Here is a 21485-nt window from a genome sequence, read left to right as displayed (position 1 = left end):
GATGGAAAGGTTTTAGCACCTGGTCTTAACTTCCCGCCTATCGAATCCCCGCACCGCCCAATCCCCTCGCGGCCCATACTCCCTCGGGGCCGCTCTTCTCGCGTCATTAACAACTCCGCCATCTTGGCTAGAACGACTTTTTCGCGGACTACAAATCCCGGCATACAAAGTAGTTAGCCGCTTTTGGCCGGGCTTTCTGGAGCCTTAGCTCAGTGTCTCTATTTGTAAGTAAATGGAATCTTTACCATTGGAAATTTAGTGTGTGGGACGCTTGGGTGGCTCAGTCAGTTAAGCTTCTACCTTCAGCTCTGATCACGATCCTAGTCCCCCGTCGGGCTCCTTGCTCGGCGGGAAGCCTGCTGCTCCCCCTGCTTGTACTCACTTGCTTTCTTTCTCTCTGAAAAATAAATAAGTAAAATGAAAAAAAAAAAAGAAAGTTTGCTGATTTTCAGATCTAAAGATAGGTTTTGCAAAAAAAAAAAAAAGCAAGCTAGGTTCTGCAGGCTTCGTTTTCCTCAGGTAATCCGATGTTATCCAAAGTTTACCTCGCTGGAGGAAAGACCTGTGTTTTTTTTTTCATTCTTTGTAGATTTGTATTTTCTATTATCGACTCTAAATGTACTTTCAGAAAATTTGGAATTTCTTTTCCTTACATTGATTAGGATTCACAGATACTTAATTATTTAACACTCACCATTCACTGATATTTAAAGGAGTAATATGACCAAAATGTATGAGATTTGTTTTCCTTATCCTTTTTTAAGTAAAAGGATTCTATCATGGTACTCACGCCTCACGGGGAGGAGAAAATAAAATATAACCCAACTTGCTTTAGATGGGTTTACCCTTTTTTCCGCTTTGAAAAAGGCTAATCATTCTTTTTTTTTTTTTTTTAAAGATTTTATTTATTTGAGAGAGAGAATGAGATAGAACATGAGAAGGGGGACTTGCTTTAGATGGGTTTACCCTTTTTCCCGCTTTGAAAAAGGCTAATCATTCTTTTTTTTAAAAGATTTTATTTATTTGAGAGAGAGAATGAGATAGAGAGAGAGAACATGAGAGGGGGGAGGGTCAGAGGGAGAAGCAGACTCCCTGCTGAGCAGGGAGCCCGATGCGGGACTCGATCCCGGGACTCCAGGATCATGACCTAAGCCGAAGGCAGTCGCTTAACCAACTGAGCCACCCAGGGGCCCCTAATTATTCATCTTTTAGAATAGCCCCAAACTGGAAACAATTCAAATGTCTCAGCTGGCGAATGGATAAACAAAATGTGATACATCCATAGAATGAAATAATACTCAGCAGTAAAAATGAACTGATACATCTATCAACATGAATGAATTTCAGAATGATTATGCTGAGTGAAAAAATCCAGACACAGAGAGTACATGCTGTACAATCTCATTTATATGAAATTCTAGAAAAGGTAAAACTAGTGATAGAAGGCAGATCAATGATTGCCAGGGTACAGGGGTAGGGAGAAGGGATTGACTGCAGAGAGATTCCAGGAAACATTTTGGAATGATGAAAATGCTCTTTATCATGGTTGTGGTGGTGGTTGCACGACAGCACACATTTGTGTAAACTCGTTGAATTGTACACTTAAAGTGGGTGACTTATTTTAAGTAAATTAAAACTTCAAGTTCACCCCTCAAGTTTAAAAAAATGCAAAATTTGAAAAGTGTTTCCCTAAATGATAGAGCATTTGTGTTTCATGGAGTCAAAGGTACCATTTGAATCTAAGACCACCAGGGACTCCTCAGTCGGTTAAACATCTGCCTTCAGCTCAGGTCATGATCCCAGGGTCCTGGGATCGAGTCCCTCATCAGGCTCCCTGCTCAGCGGGGAGCCTGCTTCTCCCTCTGCCTGCCACTCCCCCTGCTTGTGTGTGCTCTCTCTCTCCCTCTCCCTGACAAATAAATAAAACCTTAAAAAAAAATCTTAAAAAAAAAATACCACCATTATTTTACATACCAAGAAAGAAAAGAATGCTGCCCATTGAACTATGACACACCATCAATTTTAAGATTCATCCTGATTTCAGAGGTGTTAAAATGGGGGCAAAGGTCAGAATCAATTGAATATATTATTTCTGTATTATGTGCAGTTAAGGAAAAAGGAAGAGAAATGGGAAAGAAGGACAAATGGTAAGTTGGAAAGATACACAGACACCCACAAGGGGCAGGAATCAAGTTAAAGATGCAATAGAAGCCCAAGGCAGAAAGCTGGCTCAGAGCCAAGGTCCCATCTTTGCTGACATCTAGAATATATTACCCAGACTCTATCCTTAAATTTTTCTCAACCTCTATTGCCAAGCATATGCCTGATTCCTCTTGCCAAAACTGTTCTTTGTATTTGAGATCTGTCACTCACTCCTGTCTCCAGTACCTGGCTGTTCTTACAAGCCTAGCTTAAGTATCTGCCTCTGCATTTACATCTTGGTGTCTGCCTCTGTTTTGGAGTGCTCACTAGCTTTTTTTTTTTTTTTTAAGATTTATTTATACATTTGAGGGGGGAGGGGGCAGAGAGCGAGGGAGAGAGAGTCTTAAGCAGACTCTGCCCTGAGCAAGGAGCTTGACGCAGGGCTCCATCTCACAACCCCGAGATCACGACCTGAGCCGAAACCAAGAGTCGGATGCCTAACTGGCTGAGCCCCCCCAGGCGCCCCAGAGTGCTCGCTAGCTTTAAGCCACCAGCTATATGTCAGCTGTCCCAGTGGGGTGTTCCAGGGCTCAGTCCTTAGACCTCTTTTCTATCTGCACTCACTCCTTTGTTAATCTCATCCTTTTCTCTCTTCACTGACAACTGCAGGATTTGTACCGCCAGCCCATACCTCTCCCCTGAATTCCACACTCCGAAGCAGCTGCCTATTTGATAGCTCCGCATAGATGTCTAACACGTTCAGATTCTCTGAACACATCCGAAACTGAACACTTGATCTTTCCCCACACCATCTATAATAGTTTCCTCTTGCTGCTGTAATAAATTACCACAAATTTAGTGGGTTAAAATAACACACCTTTATTATCTGACAGTTGTGTAGGTTAAAAGTCCAACACGGATCTCACCGGACTAAAACTGAGGTGCAGGCAGGTGCACCTGCAGACTGAGTTCCTTGCTGGAGGCTCCGGGAGAGAATGTAGTTTTTTGTCCTTTTCAGAGTTTTGAGGCTACTCATATTCCTCCACTCATGGCCCCTTCCTCCATCTTCAAAGCCAGCAACATAGCATCTCTCACTGACCCTGCTTCATCTACCTCTTTTTCACTCTCTCTTCTACCTCCTCCTTCCACTTTTTTTTAGAGAGGGAGCAGGGAAGGACAGAGGGGAGAAAAAATCTTAAGCAGGATCCATGCCCAGTGCAGAGTCCCAGATGCAGGGCTTGATCTCACGACCCTGAGATCATGACCTGAGCAGAAACCAAGAGTCAAGAATCAGAGGCTTAACTGACTGAGCCACCCAGGTGCCTCTCCCCTTCCACTTTTAAGACCCCTGTGACTATATTGTTCTGGATAATACAAAATACCCTTCCTATGTTAATGTCAGGTGATTAGCCACCTTAATTCCCTTTGCCATATAATTTATGTTAAACAACAAAATTCAGCCGAATAAATTTGAAGATCTAATTGGCTTTATTAAGGGATTCTTGAATTGGGCAGTATCCCTTCTAGCAAACAAAGAAATGCTCAGAAGAGCTGTACAAAATGGAAGGTTTTTATAGATAGGAGGGTGGGGCAAGGAAGTTATTAGCAAAAGGAAAGAAATGATTGTTTGAGGCCAGGACATCTTTCTGAGAGGAAAAGAAAGGTAGGGTGTTTATCATGCAGATTACCTCACTAGTGCTGATAAGGAAATTTCACCTTGACTGTTAAAAGGTCACATTCCTGGGATATGTTGAAACTGGAATTAAATCTTGGTTTGCTCTTGTTGGGGGGGGGGGGCAAGTGACTCCATATCAGGGTTTGTTTTTTTTTTTAAACACTTAACATAGTCATATCTTCTAGGGATTAGGGTGTAGACAACTTTGGGGGGGCATTATATTGTCTACCACACACTGTAAAGTTTATTTTTTAAAAAAAAGATTTTATTTATTTATTTGACAGAGAGAGAGAGCACAAGCAAGAGGAGTGGCAGGCAGAGGGAGAGGGAGAAGCAGGCTCCCCACTGAGCAAGGAGCCTGATGCGGGGCTCGATCCCAGGACCCCGGGATCATGACCTGAGCCGAAGGCAGACGCTTAACCAACTGAGCCACCCAGGCGCCCCATGTAAAGTTTCTTTTTAATTAAACTTTTGATTAAGGTATAATACATGTACAGATAAGTGCACAAATAATAAATGTACAACTTGATAAATTTTCACAGAGTGAACACACTCATGTAACTAGCACTGAGAGCAAGAAATAGTATTGCCAGCCATCTAGATGCCCCCTTTGTTTCCCTTCCAGGTCACTTCCTCTACCAAGAATACCACCATCCTGACTTCTAACACCATTGGTTAATTTTCCCTGCTTAAAAGTTTATGTAAACTGAACTATATGCTGTGTATTCTTTATGTCTGGCTTCTTTCTCTTAACATTTATGACTAAGGGATTCGTTTATATTCTCATGTGTAGCTTTGAATTGTTCATTTTCGTTGCTGTATAATATTCAATTGCATGAATCTACCACAGTGTATCCATTTCACTATTTGGGGTGCTGCTCTGAATATTCCAGTACATATCATTTGGTGATCATATGTATGCATTTATATCGGATACATACCTAGCATTGGAATTGCTGGATCATAGAGTAAGCATATGTTCCATTTTAATAGAGGAAAAATTTTACTTGACCTGTTAAGATTCTTCTAGCTGGCCTAAGAATTAAATTGACATAAGACAGAGTAATAGGAGAAAAAAGGCAGAGTTTTTTACATGTGCACAGAGGCCTAATAATAAAATTGAGACCCAAAGAAATGACCAAGACAGACAGTTTTTTTACTTTTTTGGCAAACAAATCTGTGAGGAATTGACAGGACAGCGAAAACTTATGTTTGGGGTGCCTGGGTGGCTCAATCAGTTAAGCAGCCTTTGGCTCAGGTCATGATCCCAGAGTCCTGGGATTGAGCCCCACATCGGCTCCCTGCTCAGCAGGGAGTCTGCTTCTCCCTCTCCCTCCTCGCCCCTGCTCATTCTCTCTGTGTCTCTCTCTCTGTGTGTCTCTCTCAAATGAATAAATAAAATCTTTAAAAAAAAAAAAAACTTATGTTTGGGAGCTTCGATTAGTAAGGAATTCTAAACAGTTTGGGTTGAGGCAGTAAACTTGTAAAAGTAACAAGACTTGTTTATACAACCTTCTTGTCCATGAAGTCTCTATTTCTGATGATAAGGATGTCTCTGCCTCCTGGTACAGGGAGTACCTTTCACATAGGAGATTTATTCCCTGCTTTCTGGAGAGAAAGGGAAGTCAGAATGTTCCTTGCACTGACTCTTTCTTAAGTAATTTTAATTCTAAATAGTCACTATGTCAAAATGACACATCTGATTCAGCCTGCCCTTGGCTTGCACACTGCCAAATAGCCTTCCAATGTGTTTGTACCATTTTGCATTCTTAATAGCCATGTGTCAGTCCCAGTTGCTTCATACCCTTGCCAAAACTGGATAAGCATATAGTGGTAGCCCATTGTTGTTGTTGTTGTTGTTGTTAAGATTTTATTTATTTATTTGCCAGAGAGAGAGCAAGTTCACAAGCAGGGGGAACAACAGGCAGAGAGAGAAGCAGAGTCCCTGCTAAACAAGGAGCCTGATGCGGGACTCAATCCCAGGACCCTGGCATCATGACTTGAGTTGAAGGCAAACGCTTAACAGACTGAGCCACCCAGGAGTCCCCCACTGTAGTTTTACTTGGCATTTCTCTGATGACTAATGAAGTTGCCCATCTTTTCATATATTTTTCATTGTGTATCTTTTTAATCTTTTGGTTATTGCACCATGTTAATATATTATTTATTCCAAAGCAAAAGAAAAAACAAACAAAACCCAGGGGGGAGAGTGTGGTATGGCCCCTTTTCACCAATTAAAGGGGAGAATAAAAGACAGAAAGAGAGAGAGGGAGAGAACTCTCCCGAAGTTCCTTACATCATTGACTGTCACTGTTTCATTGTATAGTCCAAGATCCTTCTTTCCACTTCCCAAGCTGAGCAATATCATGGTTGGGGTTGTCCCCCCACCCCGAAAAGCAGAAGAGAAAATGTCTGTATACACACAGAAAAACCTTACTGTTTTTCTTCTGAAATTCTACTGAAATTCTTCCCTGGCCTTCATTGAGCAGGCCATTTTTTGTAAGTTGTATTGCCCCTTTTATATTAACTCCTTTCACAAATAAAACTTGTGGGAATCATGTGGGACTGCTTGGTGTTCAACTTCACCCAGCATAATGGGAACTGTAAGACTAACACTGTTTCAAGATCAAAATGACCTTCATTTAAACATTCTTGTGTTCACTGTTGTTTGTAATTAATTCTTGACCCAGACCAGCTCTGAAATTACCCAGATCCCAAACAGACAATTAGGAAAGGAGTTGGATAATTTGTAAAGTACAGAAAATTATTACACACAAATACTTGCTGATTTTAATGTTATCTGTAAAGGAAAGGATTTTATTTTATATATTAGCCAAGTTAAAGGTATTTTTTAAAAAGAGTTTATTTATTTATTTGACAGAGAGAGACACAGCGAGAGCAGGAACAAAAGCAGGGGGAGTGGGAAAGGGAGAAGCAGGCTCCCCGCTGAAAAGATGGGCAACTTCATTAGTCATCAGAGAAATGCCAAGTAAAACTACAGTGGGGGACTCCTGGGTGGCTCAGTCTGTTAAGCGTTTGCCTTCAACTCAAGTCATGATGCCAGGGTCCTGGGATTGAGTCCCGCATCAGGCTCCTTGTTTAGCAGGGACTCTGCTTCTCTCTCTGCCTGTTGTCCGCTGATTAGGGAGCCCGATGCGGGGCTCGATCCCAGGACCCCGGGATCATGACCTGAGCTGAAGGCAGACGCTTAACGACTGAGCCACCCAGACGCCCCTCAGGTGCCCCTTTTGGGGACTTTGGACTCCAACATAAAAAGGAGGCTTACAAAGTATAATTATTTGAAGTACCTTACCATCAGCTAAGGATTATAACAAAAGATGTTAAGCAGCCATTCACTATGTCTGCTGATGACATAAAACAAGAGGTAATAGAGGATATGACATAAAGAATTCATTCACTTTCAGGGCACCTGGGCGGCTCAGTTAGTTAAGCGTCTGACTCTTGGTTTCAGCTCAGGTCATGATCTCAGGGTTGTGAGATCAAGCCCTGAGTAGGGCTCTACACTGAGCATGGAGCCTGCTTGGGACCCTCTCCCTCTCCCTCTGCCCCTCCCACCCCCCGTTTGCACACTCTCTAAATAAATGAATAAATGATGATGTTTATTAATGGAATATTACTCAGCCATAAAAAAGAATGGAATTTTGTCATTTCAACAACATGGTTGGATCTAGAGGGTATAATGCAAAGCAAAATAAGTCAGTCAGAGGAAGACAAATACCATAAGATTTCACTCATATGTGGTATTTAAGAAACAAAACAAAGGAAAAAAGAGACAAAAAAATAGACTCTTTTTTTTTTTTTAAGATTTTATTTATTTATTTGACAGAGAGAGACACAGCAAAAGAGGGAACACAAGCAGAGGGAGTGGGACAGGGAGAAGCAGGCTTCCCGTGGAGCAGGGAGCCCGATGTGGGGCTCGATCCCAGGACCCTGAGATCATGACCTGAGCCGAAGGCAGACGCTTAATGACTGAGCCACCCAGGTGCCCCCAGACAGACTCTTAAATATAGAGAACTGTTGGGTACCAGAGGGAAGGTGGGTGGGGGCATGGGTGAAATAGGTAAAGGGGATTAAGAGTACACTTACCATGATGAGCACTGAGTAATGTATAGAATTGTTGACACTGTATTGTACACCTATAATACAATAGAATACTATATGTTAATTATACTGGAATTAAAATATATATATTTTAAGATTTTATTTATTTATTTATTAGAGAGAGAGAATGAGAGAGAGAGCATGAGAGCGGGGAGGGTCAGAGGGAGAAGCAGACTCCCCGCCGAGCAGGGAGCCCGATGTGGGACTCGATCCCGAGACTCCAGGATCATGACCTGAGCCGAAGGCAGTCGCCCAACCAACTGAGCCACCCAGGCACCCGGAATTAAAATATTTTAAAAATTAAAGGAAAAGATGTTTATGTTATGTTACAAAAACATGAAGAGATTTCATGTCAAATATTAAACAAGTATTGTAACACATTCTATAGGTATAGAAGTAAAGGAAGACAATTAGATAAATAACAGAATGTAGAGAAATTCAGGTTGGGAGGATTTGGAGCTAGAAAAAAAACCCAAAGTAAAAAGAAAAATCAAAGAATATACAAAAAAAACCAAAAATATTAAGATCAGAAATGTTTCTCATTTATTTATGGTAAACAACTACTAAGCAGTCACAACTAAGCCTAAGGGGGAAAATGGTTCAAAATTAATACTTTCTTAATTTCTAGTAGAGCAGTGTTCCAAAGCGGGGGAAAAAAAAAAAAAGAGCTTCCAATGTTAAAAGGTCTCATAGTTCACATTTTGTCTTTTTTTAAAGATTTATTTATTTATTTATTTGAGAGACAGAGAGCATGTGCGTGAGCGGCGGGGAGGGGGGTATTCCAAACAGACTCCCTGCTGAACGAGGACCTGGATGCGGGGCTCAATCTCACCACCCTGAGATCATGACCTGAGCCCCAAAATCAAGAGTCGGATTCTTAAACAACTGAGCCACCCAGGTGCCCCCACATTTTGTCTTTATGGACATTAGAGATCTTTTGCCTTTTGGTTGCTTCAAATACTTTAAACTTTGGTTGTTCAGATAATCATATGAGTATGTAATGAATAATGGTGAGTTTAAAAGTGAAATCATTTAGGGGTGCCTGGGTGGCTCAGATGGTTAAGCGTCTGCCTTCGGCTCAGGTCATGATCCCAGGGTCCTGGAATCGAGCCCCGCATCAGGCTCCTTGCTCAGCGGGAAGCCTGCTTCTCCCTCTCCTTCTACGGCTCCCCCTGCTTGTGCTCTCTCACTCTCTCTGTCAAATAAATAAATAAAATCTTTTAAAAAAAAAAAAGTAAAATCATTTAGAGCCATCAGCAAAGAACAGAGTATTCAAAATAGAAAAGCTTTATCTTGATGATGTTAAGATGAATACTTTATTTTTTTAGAGGAGGAGAAAGAGGAGGGTCAGAGGGAGAGAGAGAGAATCTTAAGCAGGCTCTATGCCCAGTGCAGAGCCCAACACAGGGCTTGATCTCGTAACCCTGTGATTGTGACCTGAGCTGAAATCAAGAGTCGGATGCTTAACTGACTGAGCCACCCAGGCACCCCCTAGATGAATACTTTAAAATTAGTTTTGGGGCACCTGGGTGGCTCAGTCGTTAAGTGTCTGCCTTCGGCTTAGGTCATGATCCCAGGGTCCTGGGATCGAGCCCCGCATCGGGCTCCCTGCTCTGCAGGAAGACTGCTTCTCCCTCTCTCACTTCCCCCTGCTTGTGTTCCCTCTCTCGTTGTGTCTCTGTCAAATAAATAAAATAAAATCTTTAAAAAGAAATAAATAAATAAAATAAAATTAGTTTTTCTGGGGTGCCTGGCTAGCTCAAGAACATGTGGCTCTTGATCTTAGGATTGTGAGTTCAAGCCCCTCATTGGGTGCAGAGATTACTTAAAAAAAATTAAACTGAAAAAACAAAGTAAGTCTTTCTGGGGCGCCTGGGTGGCTCAGTCTGCCGGAGTCCAGCTCCAGCCGGGGTGGGTCTCTCGTAGGAAAGGATGGCGTCGGCGAATGAGGAGACAACAGACACAGGGTCAGGTTGCAAGCATCTCCTCCTGACAGCCTTGGAGGAACTTTATTTATATGTTAGGATTTTTTTGTTTTTCCAAATCTTAGATCATTTTCTGGATTACGGCCATAGCCTTCTTTCATTTTTCCTTTGTAATGATTAACATGACCTTTATTGATTTCTGCTTATTGGCTTTCGCTAAAACTAAAAAACAGTACGCAAAGAGAAAGGTGCTAGACAGAGCGTGACCGTCTTGTTATTTTGTTCTATAGAAACTAATTCTTCGTGGTTAGTTTCATTATGATTGCTTAGATAGGTGTAACTAAGGTGAGTAGTCACTTTATCATGAAACCCCAGAAATATTCCCACAATTATAAAGATTGCCATAAACAAAATGAAAGAGAATAGCAGGAGCCAGCCCAGAAATATTCCCACAATTATAAAGATTGCCATAAACAAAATGAAAGAGAATAGCAGGAGCCAGCCGTGGAGTCTCCTGTTTTCAGGATCGTCCCCCATACTTGGACTTTGTCAAACAGCATGAGTAGCTTGGCTCGCGCCATCAGTCAGTTAAGCATTTGCCTTCAGCTCGGGTCATGATCCCAGGGTCTTGGAATGGAGCCCCGCATCGGGCTCCCTGCTCAGCAGGGAGTCTGTTTCTCCCTCTCCTTCTATGTCTGTCCGCACTAGTGCTGTCTCTCTCAAATAAATAAATAAAATCTTTTTTAAAAAGTTAGTCTTTCTGCTACTGTTGGAGAGGAAAATTTTTCCTCTATCCTCAAGACTCTAGCTGGTCTAAGAATTAAATTGCCATGAGGAAGATTAACAGGAGGAAAAAAAACCAAAGTTTAATTACGTATGCACAGAGGCCCAATAATGAAATTGAGACCTAAAGAAATGACCAAGGCAGGCAGTTTTTATACTTTTTAGACAAAGAGATAATACATCTGTGAGGAATTGACAGGCCAAAGAAAACTCATGTTTAGGAGCTTCAATCAGTAAGGAATTCTAAACAGAATTTGGGCTGGGGTAGTAGATTAGTAAAAGTATAAGGTTTGTTTATACATCCTTCTTGGCTCTGAATTCTCTCTCTGGTGATAAGGATGTCTGTTTACCTCCTGGTACAGGGAGGGTGTACCTTTCACATGGAAGATTTATTTCCTGCTTTCTGGAGACAAAGTTGGTGGGGAGTGTCAGAGTATTCTTGCACTGGCTATTTCTTAAGTAACTTTTTTTTTTAAGATGTTATTTATTTATTTGAGAGAGAGCGCGTGAGAGAGAGCTCGAGCAGGGGGAGGGACAGAGGGAGAGGGAGAAGCAGGCTCCCCGCTGAGCAGGGAGCCCGATATGGGACTCAATCCCAGGACCCCGGGATCATGACCGGAGCCAAAGGCAGACGCTTAACTGACTGAGCCACCCAGGCACCCCTTAAGTAACTTTTAATTAAAATAATCAGTATGCCAGATGGCACACTTTGAGATGGCTTGCCCTTGGCCCCTACCCTACAATTTTAAAAAAAGTTATTTGGGGGGGCGCCTGGGTGGCTCAGATGGTTGGTCATCCCACTCTTGATTTCTGCTCAGGTCATGATCTCAGGGTTATGAGATCAAGCCCCACGTTGAGCTCTGTGCTCAGCCAGGAGTCGGCTTGAGATCCCCTCCCTCGCCTTCTGCCCCTCCCCCTGCTTGTGCTCTCACTCTCTCTCAAATAAAATCTTTTTTTAAAAAGTTATTTGTTTTTTTCCTAAATTTGAAACTCAGACCAAAAGATTATTTGCCTAATTCTCGAAATCCTTTTCCTTTTCTATTCAGCTTTACACAGAAGCAAAAGAGAGATTATCTATTGAATTTTATTGAAGGTGAGCATTGAGTTCTCTTATAGCTACCACCTCCAGCAAACACACACGAGTTAGAGAGTGTCTGAGAGGAGAAATGTAGAATACAACCATTTGTACTGTCCACTCCCAATTAAAAGGGAAAAGTGGGCAAGGCATATTGAACACACAGAAAACCCTTTTTTCGACCTAAAATTTGTTAATTTATGTGCTTTGCTATAGATTGCTTTTCTAATTTTACTAATAAAAAAAAACTGGAGAATACTTAAAACCCTAGGAGCTAAATAAAACTTATTACCTGACTGATCATCTCGAAGGCAAGTTTCTAAGTAAGAGTAAATTTGACTATGTTTTGTTCTTTATCATTAGCTCCAGGGGACCTCTTTTTATACCTCCCTGACATTCAGTATAAGGAGATAAGGGTTCTTATAATCTTTTACTAAAGAATCTGCCTTTACCCATCCCGTGTTAAGGCATGTATTAGCTCCAATTGCTTGTAAAATATGTTTTGGAGAATTTCCTGATGTCACAAACACATCTATTGTAGAAAATAGTTCCAGCTCACAAACTGTATCTGTTATTAATTACTCAAGTCATGGCAGACTGGCAAACCACAAGTAAAAGATAGTAGTATTTCTAATGGGATTTATTCACAGTGCAAAGTCTTGCATATACTTCCCCTTAGCACATTTAATTACAGTTTTTGGTAAATCATAATTCAGTGTTAACATTATTATGATTATTTAAAGTTGTTCGTAGCTGAGACATATAATACAGTTGACCCTCGAACAACATGGGTTTGAACTGCCCAGGTCCACTCTTGCATGGATTGTTTTCGATAAATATACATATAGTACTGTAATTGTATTTTCCTTATGATTTTCTTAATAGCATTTCTTTTCTCTAGCTTACTTTACTGTAAGAATACAGTATGTAATACATACACAAAATATGTGTTAATCAAACTGTTTCTATTATCAGTAAGGCTTCCAATCAACAGGAGACTGTTAGTAGTTAAGTCTTGGGGGGTCAAAAGTTATACTTGGACTGTTGACTGTGTGGGGGATTTGGTGCCCTTAACCCCTGCATTGTTCAAGGGTCAACTGTATACTCTTATTATACTTCTTTTCAAATATGACATTTTGTTTTATCTAGAGTTAATAATTACTTTGGTTATTTTGTTTGATTGGTTTTCTTGTACCTATTAGTAATTATTCATCAGACCCCTCCGGAGATATAAAACCCTACTCCACAAGGTCAAAGGAATCAGGTAATCTTTTAGTTTTAGTTTTTATTTTGTTTTTTATTTGGAGATGTATTTCTTCTTGCCATCTACCCTTCTACTCCTGTAAGGATTGATTGATCTTTAGGCTTGCTACATAGATGTTATCCTGGAAATTCACTTTGTCTTTCTTAGATTCCCATTTACTGGATGTCATTCTACTGTTTTTGACCATTGGGTTGTTTCCAATTTCTGGCTATTAAGTAATGTTATGTACATTCTTATATATGTGTCTTTATGCAAGTATTTCTGTTGGGTATATATTTAAGAGTGGGCTTGCTGGGTCACAGGTATGTTGAACTTGTGAACTTGGGTGGAAAAAAATTACATCTTTATTTTCACTAACCATTATGTGAAATTTAGCATTTCCTTCAATTATGAACGTAGGCAACAAAGCATGGCAGTGTCAGCAGTGCTTGTAAGTTTGACTGACAGAAATCATAGATCTTTTCCCAGCATATTACACTTGTTACGCATAATGTGAGATACTGTTCATGCTGATGCCTTTAGTTCCTGAACTTGGATGGGTTTCTGCAGCACAAATTGGATTATATGTTGTTGGCTTCGCCCACACGTGTACTTAGTTTCATAATTCCTCCATTCAGCTAAGCAAGTTTTAATGACCTTGTGTGTCCATGTCTTTTATAATTATCTATTATCATTTTTAATTAATTAATTTTTATTTTTAAAGTAATCTCCATGCCCAGTGTGGGGCTCAAACTCATGACCCTGAGATCAAGAGTTGCATGCTCCACCAACTGAGCCAGCCGGGCACCCCATATAATTATCTATTATCTTTTTGGTGGGATTTCAGGATGTTGTGGAAATGAAAACATTTTCATTCTGTCATGTTTCCAAAGTGTTCTATATGGCTTTAAATTTTAATTGAATCTTGTAGTTATATGGTTTTTTTCAGTATTATTTATGTATACCTTTCATCATTTAAAATAGGTCAGTCTTTATAGAGGTATATCATATTAGTCTTCCCAAAGAACCAGCTTTTGATTTTATTGATCATTTCCACTTTTTGTGTGTGTGTTTATTAATTTTTACTCTTCCCTGTATTATTTTTTTCCTCTGTCCTCTTAGGTTTGTTCTGCTCTTTCTCTAGCTTCAAAAATAGAACTCTTGGGGCACCTGGGTGGCTCAGTCGGTTAAGCGTCTGCCTTCATTCGGCTCAGATCATGATCTCAGGGTCCTGGGATCAAGCCCCACGTTGGGCTCCCTGCTCATTGGAGAGTCTGCTTCTCCCTTTTTCTCTCCCTCTGCCTCTCCCACTGCTCATACCCCCTCTCTCTCTCTCTCTCAAATAAATAAGTAAATAATCTTTAAAAAAAAAATGGAACTTGGGGCGCCTGGGTGGTTCAGATGGTTAAGCGTGTGCCTTCGGCTCAGGTCATGATCTCCAGGTCCTGGGATCGAGCCCCCACATCGGGCTCCCTGCTCAGCAGAGAGTCTGCTTCTCCCTCTTCCTCTGCCTCTCTCCACTGCTCCTGCTCTCTCTCTCACTCTGTATCTCTCTGTCTCAAATGAATAACTAAAAAAAAAATTCTTAAAAAAAAATTTTTAAAAATGGAACTCTTGGGGCACCTAGCTGGCTCAGTTGGTAGAGCATATGACTCTTGTTCTCAGGGTTGTGAGTTCAAGCCCCACATTGGTCAGGGAGCCTACTTTAAAAAAATAATAAAAATAAAGATAAAAATAAATTTTAAAAATAGAATTCCTTATGCATTGATTTGACATAATTTTCTTTAGATTTTATTTATTTGACAGAGATTGAGAGAGAGAGAGAACAAGGAAGGGGAGTAGCAGGCAGAAGGAGAAGGAGAAGCAGACTCCCCGCTGAGCAGGGATCCTGACGCTGGACTTGATCCCAGGAACCCTGGGATCATGACCTGAGCCGAAGACAGACACTTAACCGACTGAGCCACCCAGGCACCCCGATTTGGCATATTTTTAAAAAATGTGTTTAACACTATAAATTTTCTTCATTATACCATTTTAGATGCATGTCACATGTTTTTATATTTTATTGTAATTCAGTTTTAACTTTTTCATGATTTCCATTAAGATTTTCTTATGAGCTCATTGGCTATTTAGGGTTGTATTTTTAGTTTTTTAAATGTATGTTTTTGCTTGTTTTTACTCTTTTTTTCTTTTTTTAAAGACTTTATTTATTTGAGAGAGAGAGAATGAGAGACAGAGAGCACGAGAGGGAGGAGGGTCAGAGGGAGAAGCAGACCCCCAGCTGAGCAGGGAGCCCGATGTGGGACTCGATCCGGGGACTCCAGGATCATGACCTGAGCCGAAGGCAGTTGCTTAACCAACTGAGCCACCCAGGCGCCCTTTACTATCTCTTTTAATATTGATTTAAAATGTCAACGTGCATGTTTAATTTTTAAGTTTAGAGTTAATAAGTAACTACATCATTCTTGCAAACAATACATGGAGTTTTCAGGGCTTTAACTCCAATTCTTCCCATCATGCCATCTACTTTCCTGTGTTATGGTTGTGAGGTGTTTGAGTTTCATTTTTTTAACCCTCCCTTTATATGTGAACAGTTAGTATACATTTAGATTTTGCAAAGTTGGGGCACCTGGGTGACTCAGCTGATTAGTTAAGTATCTGACTCTTGGTTTTGCCTCAGGTCATGATCTCAGGGTCGTGAGATTGAGCCCCATATCAGGCTCTGTGCTCAGCAGGGAGTCTGCTTCTTTCCCTCTCCCTCTGCCCCTCCCCCCCTTCACGTGCACACACTCTCTCTCTCAAAGAAGTAAATAAATCTGAAAAAAAAAAAAGATTTTGTAAGGCCTTTGCTCACCATTTCTTTTTGCTTTTTTCTCTTTTTGTGTTCAGTTTCCTTCTTGCAAAAATCTTCATTTTAATAGTTATGTCAGTAAGTGTGTGAATAGTAAACACCCACAATCTTTATATGTCTAAAAATGCTCTTATTTCTCTCTCATGCCTAAATAAAAATTTATCTGGATACATTTCCACCAAGTACCTCACCTCCTTCAAATCTTCGCTCTAATGAGATGACCCTGACAACCCTTTAATAACTTTCAGCCCATTTCCCACCCCAGACCATCTCAATTCCCTTACCTGTTTGGGTTATTATTATTATTTTTTTTTTTTTGAGAGAGAGAGAGAGAGAGCACGTGCCCACAAGAGCGCATGCACATGTGTGCACGTGCCGGGGACGGGGCAGGGGGGAGGAGGCAGAAGGAGAGGGAGAGAAAGCCTAGCATGAAGCCTATCACAGGGCTTGATCTCAACCCTGAGATCAATGACCTGAGCCAAAACCAAGAGTCAGAGGCTTAACTGACTGAGCCACCTAGGCAACCCGAGGGCATGGATTTCTGTCTATTTCATTTGTTACGTATCCCAATCATTTAGAAAACTGCCAGGCACAGAGAAGGTGTTGAGTTTTTTAAAAAAATGAATTCATTGGCCTTGCTGAGTCTGTTGAACGGATGTAGAATTCTTGATTGATTTTTTTCTTCAGCACTTGGAAGATATTATTCTATCATTTTATTATCCTATTATCTCTGATATCTTTTTTTTTCTTGAGAAATCTGTAGTTATTTTTCTATTGTTACTTAGTTGGTAATCTCTCTCCTTTTTTTTAAAGATTTTATTTGTTTTTTTGTCAGGGAGAGAGAGCGTGAGCACAAACAGGGGGAGCGGCAGGCAGAGGGAGAAGCAGGCTCCCTGCTGAGCAGGGAGCCCAATGTGGGGCTCGATTCCAGGACCCTGGGATTATGACCTGAGCCAAAGGCAGATGCTTAACCAACTGAGCCACCCAAGTGTCCCGGTAATCTATCTCTCTTATCTTTTAAGATTTTCTCTTTGTTTTTTATGTTCTTCAGTTTTACTACTTTTTTTTTAAGATTTTATTTATTTATTTGAGAGAGAGAGAGTGAGAGAGAGCATGAGAAGGGAGAGGGTCAGAGGGAGAAGCAGACTCCCCACTGAGTGGGGAGCCTGATGTGGGACTTGATCCTGGGACTCTGGGATCATGACCTGAGCTGAAGGCAGTCGCTTAACCAACTGAGCCACACAGGTGCCCCAAGTTTTACTACAACTTGTCTAGGTGTGGATTTATTTTTATTTATCTTGCTAAGTATTTGAGGTTGCTCCTCTGGCTTGAAGACTTATTTCTAAAAAATCTCTTAGTCATGGGGCACCATATCTTTTCAGGTTTTAGGAATTTGAACCTTACTCCCAAACACCTCTAGGCATGAGGTATCCTTGGTATTTCATCCACCTTTTGCATTATTTTACTCTTATATGAATTACCTCATCCATCCTAGGATTCTGTTTTGCTCTTCAATCCAATCTCTTCTGCTTTTGGTCTTCCCAACTTAATTATTTGAGATTAAGTTTAACTATATTCTAGACAAGATAAAAGTTTATTTCTTTATGCTATAAAGTCAGAAGACATGAAGTCCAAGTTGAGTTGGGTGGTTTTGTGCTCATCAAGGACACACGCTTGTTCTTTATTGTTGCTCTGATATCCTTAGCCTGAGGCTTCTGCCTCATAGTCCAAAATAGCTGCTGAGCTCCAGCCACTTGATCTGCATTCCAGCCAAAAGGAAGAAAGCAAAATGAACTTGTCCCTTCTTTTAAGGGACACATACCACTTCCACTTACATCACTTGTCAAGGACTTACTCTGTAAGGGAGGTTGGGAAATGTTTTTACTAGGCAGCTATCAGCTGCTTTTACTCAAGAGAAAAGGAGAGAAAGGACAATGGGGGATAATTAATAGTTTCTATCACACCCATTAAATTGTTAACAACCTTAGAGTGAGGATCCTGTTTTGTACCTTTTATAAAAATCAGTACTCACAAGGAGCTCAATAAAAATCTCTTAATAATGATGATTAATCCTTTCAGCAAACATTTATTTAGTACCTATTTTATGCCAGGGACTGTGTTAGGCACTGGAGCTACAAAAATGAACACAGGAAACAAAGAAGTTGTTGCTTTAAGCAGTTATTTGAACCATTAACAAAAGTTGTCAGGCAGAGGAGAGGGAAGACATTCCAGGCAAAGGGAATAGTTTATGCAAATTATCAAAGGTATGAAACAGCATGTCATGTTAGGAACTGCAAGTTGTCTGGTATACCTAGACCAGTGGTCTTGATCATGGGCTATTTTGCCTTTTAGGGAACATTTAGCAAAGCCTGGAGAAGAATATTTTTGGTTGTCAGAACCAAGGGAGTGCTACTGGCACCTGGTGGATAGAAGACAGAGATGCTGCTAAAAATTTTACAATATGCAGGTTGTGAACCTTAAAAGTAAAACAGCCAGTTATTTTACCAGCAAATGGGTTGATTCAGGAATAGCAGAGTAATTGCAGTTTGGAACAAGCAAGCCATAGGAAAAGCCACGGGCAAGTTTAGAGAACAAAGGAGAGGAACGCTCTTTTATAGAGGAAAGAGGAGAATTGGGAGGGGCTGTTATAGACAAAAAGTCCATTGGAGTAAACTGTGAGTTCAAAGTGTAGTATAGATTTCTTTTAAAGATTTATTTATTTATTAGAGAGTGAGCACGAGCAGGAGGGGCAGAGGGAGAGGGAGAGAGAATCTCAAGCAGAACCCTCTCTAAGACAGAGCCTGACTCAGGGCTCCATCTTACGACACTGAGATCAGGACCTGCGCGGAAACCAAGAGTCCATTGCTTAACTGACTGCACCACCCAGGCGCTCCTGATGTTCAAATATAGAATCTTCCTGTCTCTCTCTCTCTGTCAAATAAATAAATAAAATCTCTAAAAAAAAAAAAAAAAAAGATTTTATTTATTTATTAGAGAGGGAGAGAAGCAGACTCCCCGCTGAGCAGGGAGCCAGACGCAGAATTCGATCCCAGGACCCCAGGATCCTGAGCTGAGCTGAAGGCAGATGCTTAACTGACTGAGCCAGCCAGGCGCCCCAAGTCTGACTCCATTTTAAATGAGATTTCCCTTTATTAATTTTCACAGGGTAAGCCCCCCACAAGGAATTATTGGAACCAAAATCACAATAGTGCTGAAGCTGAGAAATCCTAACGTAGAGTATAGAATGTAAGAGGGGTGGGCATGGGAGGGCATAAGATATGAAGCCAGAGAGGTAGGCCTGATTCTAAAGAATCTTGTTTTCCTGCTAAAAGAAAAACGTGTACTTTATCCTGGAGACTGGGATCAGAAAATAATTAAAGGAATTTTTAAAAACTTTTTATTATGGAAGTGTTGAAGTGTGCCTAACAGTGGGGAGAATGGTATAATGAACCCCCGTTGAGCAGTCACTCAGTTTCAGCAATTTTCAATTATCAATATTTTTTCTAATCTTGAAGAATGTATTTATTTAAAACAGGAAAAAGAAAAAGAAAAAAAAGAAGAAAAAGAAAAAAAAATTAAAACAGGAAAACTGGGCGCCTAGGTGGCTCAGTCGGTTAAGCGTCTGCCTTCGGCTCAGGTCATGATCCCAGGGTCCTGGGATCGAGTCCCGCATGGGGCTCCCTGCTCAGCTGGGTGTCTGCTTCTCCCTCTATCCCTCCCCCCTGCCCGTGATCTCTCTCTCTCTGTCTCTCTCTCTCACACACTCTTTCTCTCTCAAGTGAATAAATAAAATCTTTAAAATAAATAAATAAATAAATAAAACAGGAAAACTTTTGGGGCATTTGACTGGCTCAGTTGGAGGACTATGCGACTCTTGATTTTGGGGTCATGAGGTAAAGCCCCATGTTGGGTGTAGAGATTACTTAAATAAATAAATAAATAAAACAGCGAAACTTTTGATATTGGAGTTTGATGATAAGGTAGGTTATTAGATCAAAACATTTCATTTTGAGAAAACTAGTGCACTTGCATGATTGTTAGCTACTTTATTTGCTGGCAGAAGAAATGATATGTTATCTAGCAGTTTCATTCTGTCATTGGCACTTACATTAAAAAATTAAAATTTAAAAAATTTTATCATGGAAGGAAAGAACACTTAACATGAGATCTGTCCTCTTAACAGATTTTTAAGTGTGTAATACAGTATTGATTTCTAAGTGTAAAATACAGTATTAACTATAGGCACAGTGTTGTACAGCATATTTCTAGAATTTATTCATCTTGCTTAACTGAAACTTTATACCCACTGATTAACAACTCCCCACGTCCCCTTACCACCAGCCTCTGTTACCCACTATTCTATCCTCTGTGCCTATGTATTTGACTATTCTAGATACCTCATCTAAGTGTAATCATGCAATATTTGTCCTTCTGTGACTGGCTTATTTCACTTATCATAATGTCCTGATTTCCTTCTTTTTTTTAAGATTGTATTTATTTATTTATATATTTGAGAGAGAGAGAGAGAGCGCACTCAAGCAGGGAAAGGGGCAGAGGGAGAGGGAGTGAGAGAATCTCAAGCAGGCGCCATGCTGAGTGCGGACACGGGGCTCGATCTCACAACCCTGAGATCATGACCTGAGCCAAAATCAAGAGTTAGACACTCAACCAACTGAGCCACCCAGGTGCCCCAGATTTCCTTTTTTTTTTTTTTAAGGCTGAATAATATTCTATCGTATGTATATACATTTTCTTTATCCATTCATCTGTTGATGGACATTTAAGTGGTCTCCACATATTGGCTGCTATGAATAGTGCTGAACATAGGAGTGCTAATCTCTTTGAGATCTTGATTTTAGTTTTCATGGATAAATACCCAGAAGTGGGATTTCTGGATCATATGGCAGTTCTATTTTAATTTAATTTTAATTGTTTTAAAAAATTTATTTATTTATTTGCCAGCGAGAGACAGAGCACACAAAGCAGGGGGAGTGGGAGAGGGAGAAGCAGGCTCCCCGCTGAGCAGGGGGCCCGATGTGGGATCATGACCCCTGGGATCATGACCCCAGCCCAAGGCAGACACTTAACCGACTGAGCCACCCAGGCGTCCCTTGATTTTAATTTTTTAAAGAACTTCCGTACTGTTTTCCTTACCAGCTGCACAAAGGTTCCCAGTGTACAAGGATTCCAGTTTCTCCACATCCTTGCCAACAGTTGTCTTGTTGTTGTTGTTGTTGTTGTTAATAGCCATCCTAACAGGTCTGAGGTGATATTATGGTTTTGATTTGCATTTACCTGATAATTAGTGTTGTTGGGTATCTTTTCATATATCTGTTGGCCATTTGTATATCTTTGAAAAATGTCTAATCAACTCCTTAGCCCATTTTTTAATTGGGTTATTAATTTAGTTGGGTTTTTTTAATATTGAGTTATAGGATTTCTTTATATATTTTGGAGATTTACCCCTTATCAGATATATAGTTTGCAAATATTTTCTCCCATTCCTTAGATTGCCTTTTCACCCTCTTGAATGTTTCCTTTGCTGTACAGAAGCCTTTGAGTTTAATATAGTCCCACTTGTTTATTTTTGTTTTTGATGCCTGTGCTTTTAGTGTCATTAACATGAAATCATTGTTAAGACTAAGGTCATGATGTTATCTCCTATGTTT

At 40.5% G+C, this 21485-nt stretch overlaps 2 long non-coding RNA genes across 2 annotated transcripts in view; both read left to right on the top strand.

Annotated features, from left to right (window-relative positions):
- LOC144380487 (uncharacterized) overlaps window positions 1-12990 on the top strand; it is a 45491-nt gene extending 32501 nt beyond the window's left edge. Inside the window, exons 2-3 of the long non-coding RNA XR_013444654.1 lie at window positions 11694-11740; window positions 12925-12990. This is a non-coding gene — a long non-coding RNA (uncharacterized LOC144380487). The remainder of the gene's footprint in view (window positions 1-11693; window positions 11741-12924) is intronic.
- Window positions 3-4503, top strand: LOC144380488 (uncharacterized). The gene is made up of 4 exons (XR_013444655.1): window positions 3-224; window positions 2108-2147; window positions 4102-4263; window positions 4443-4503. It is a non-coding gene; the product is annotated as an uncharacterized LOC144380488 (long non-coding RNA).
- Window positions 12991-21485: the final 8495 nt, after the last annotated feature.

The sequence above is a fragment of the Halichoerus grypus genome, chromosome X (assembly GCF_964656455.1).
Source record: "Halichoerus grypus chromosome X, mHalGry1.hap1.1, whole genome shotgun sequence".
Taxonomy (NCBI): Eukaryota; Metazoa; Chordata; class Mammalia; order Carnivora; family Phocidae; genus Halichoerus; species Halichoerus grypus.
Note: the sequence above shows the minus strand (reverse complement) of the source record. Positions and strands in the feature narration are given on the sequence as shown.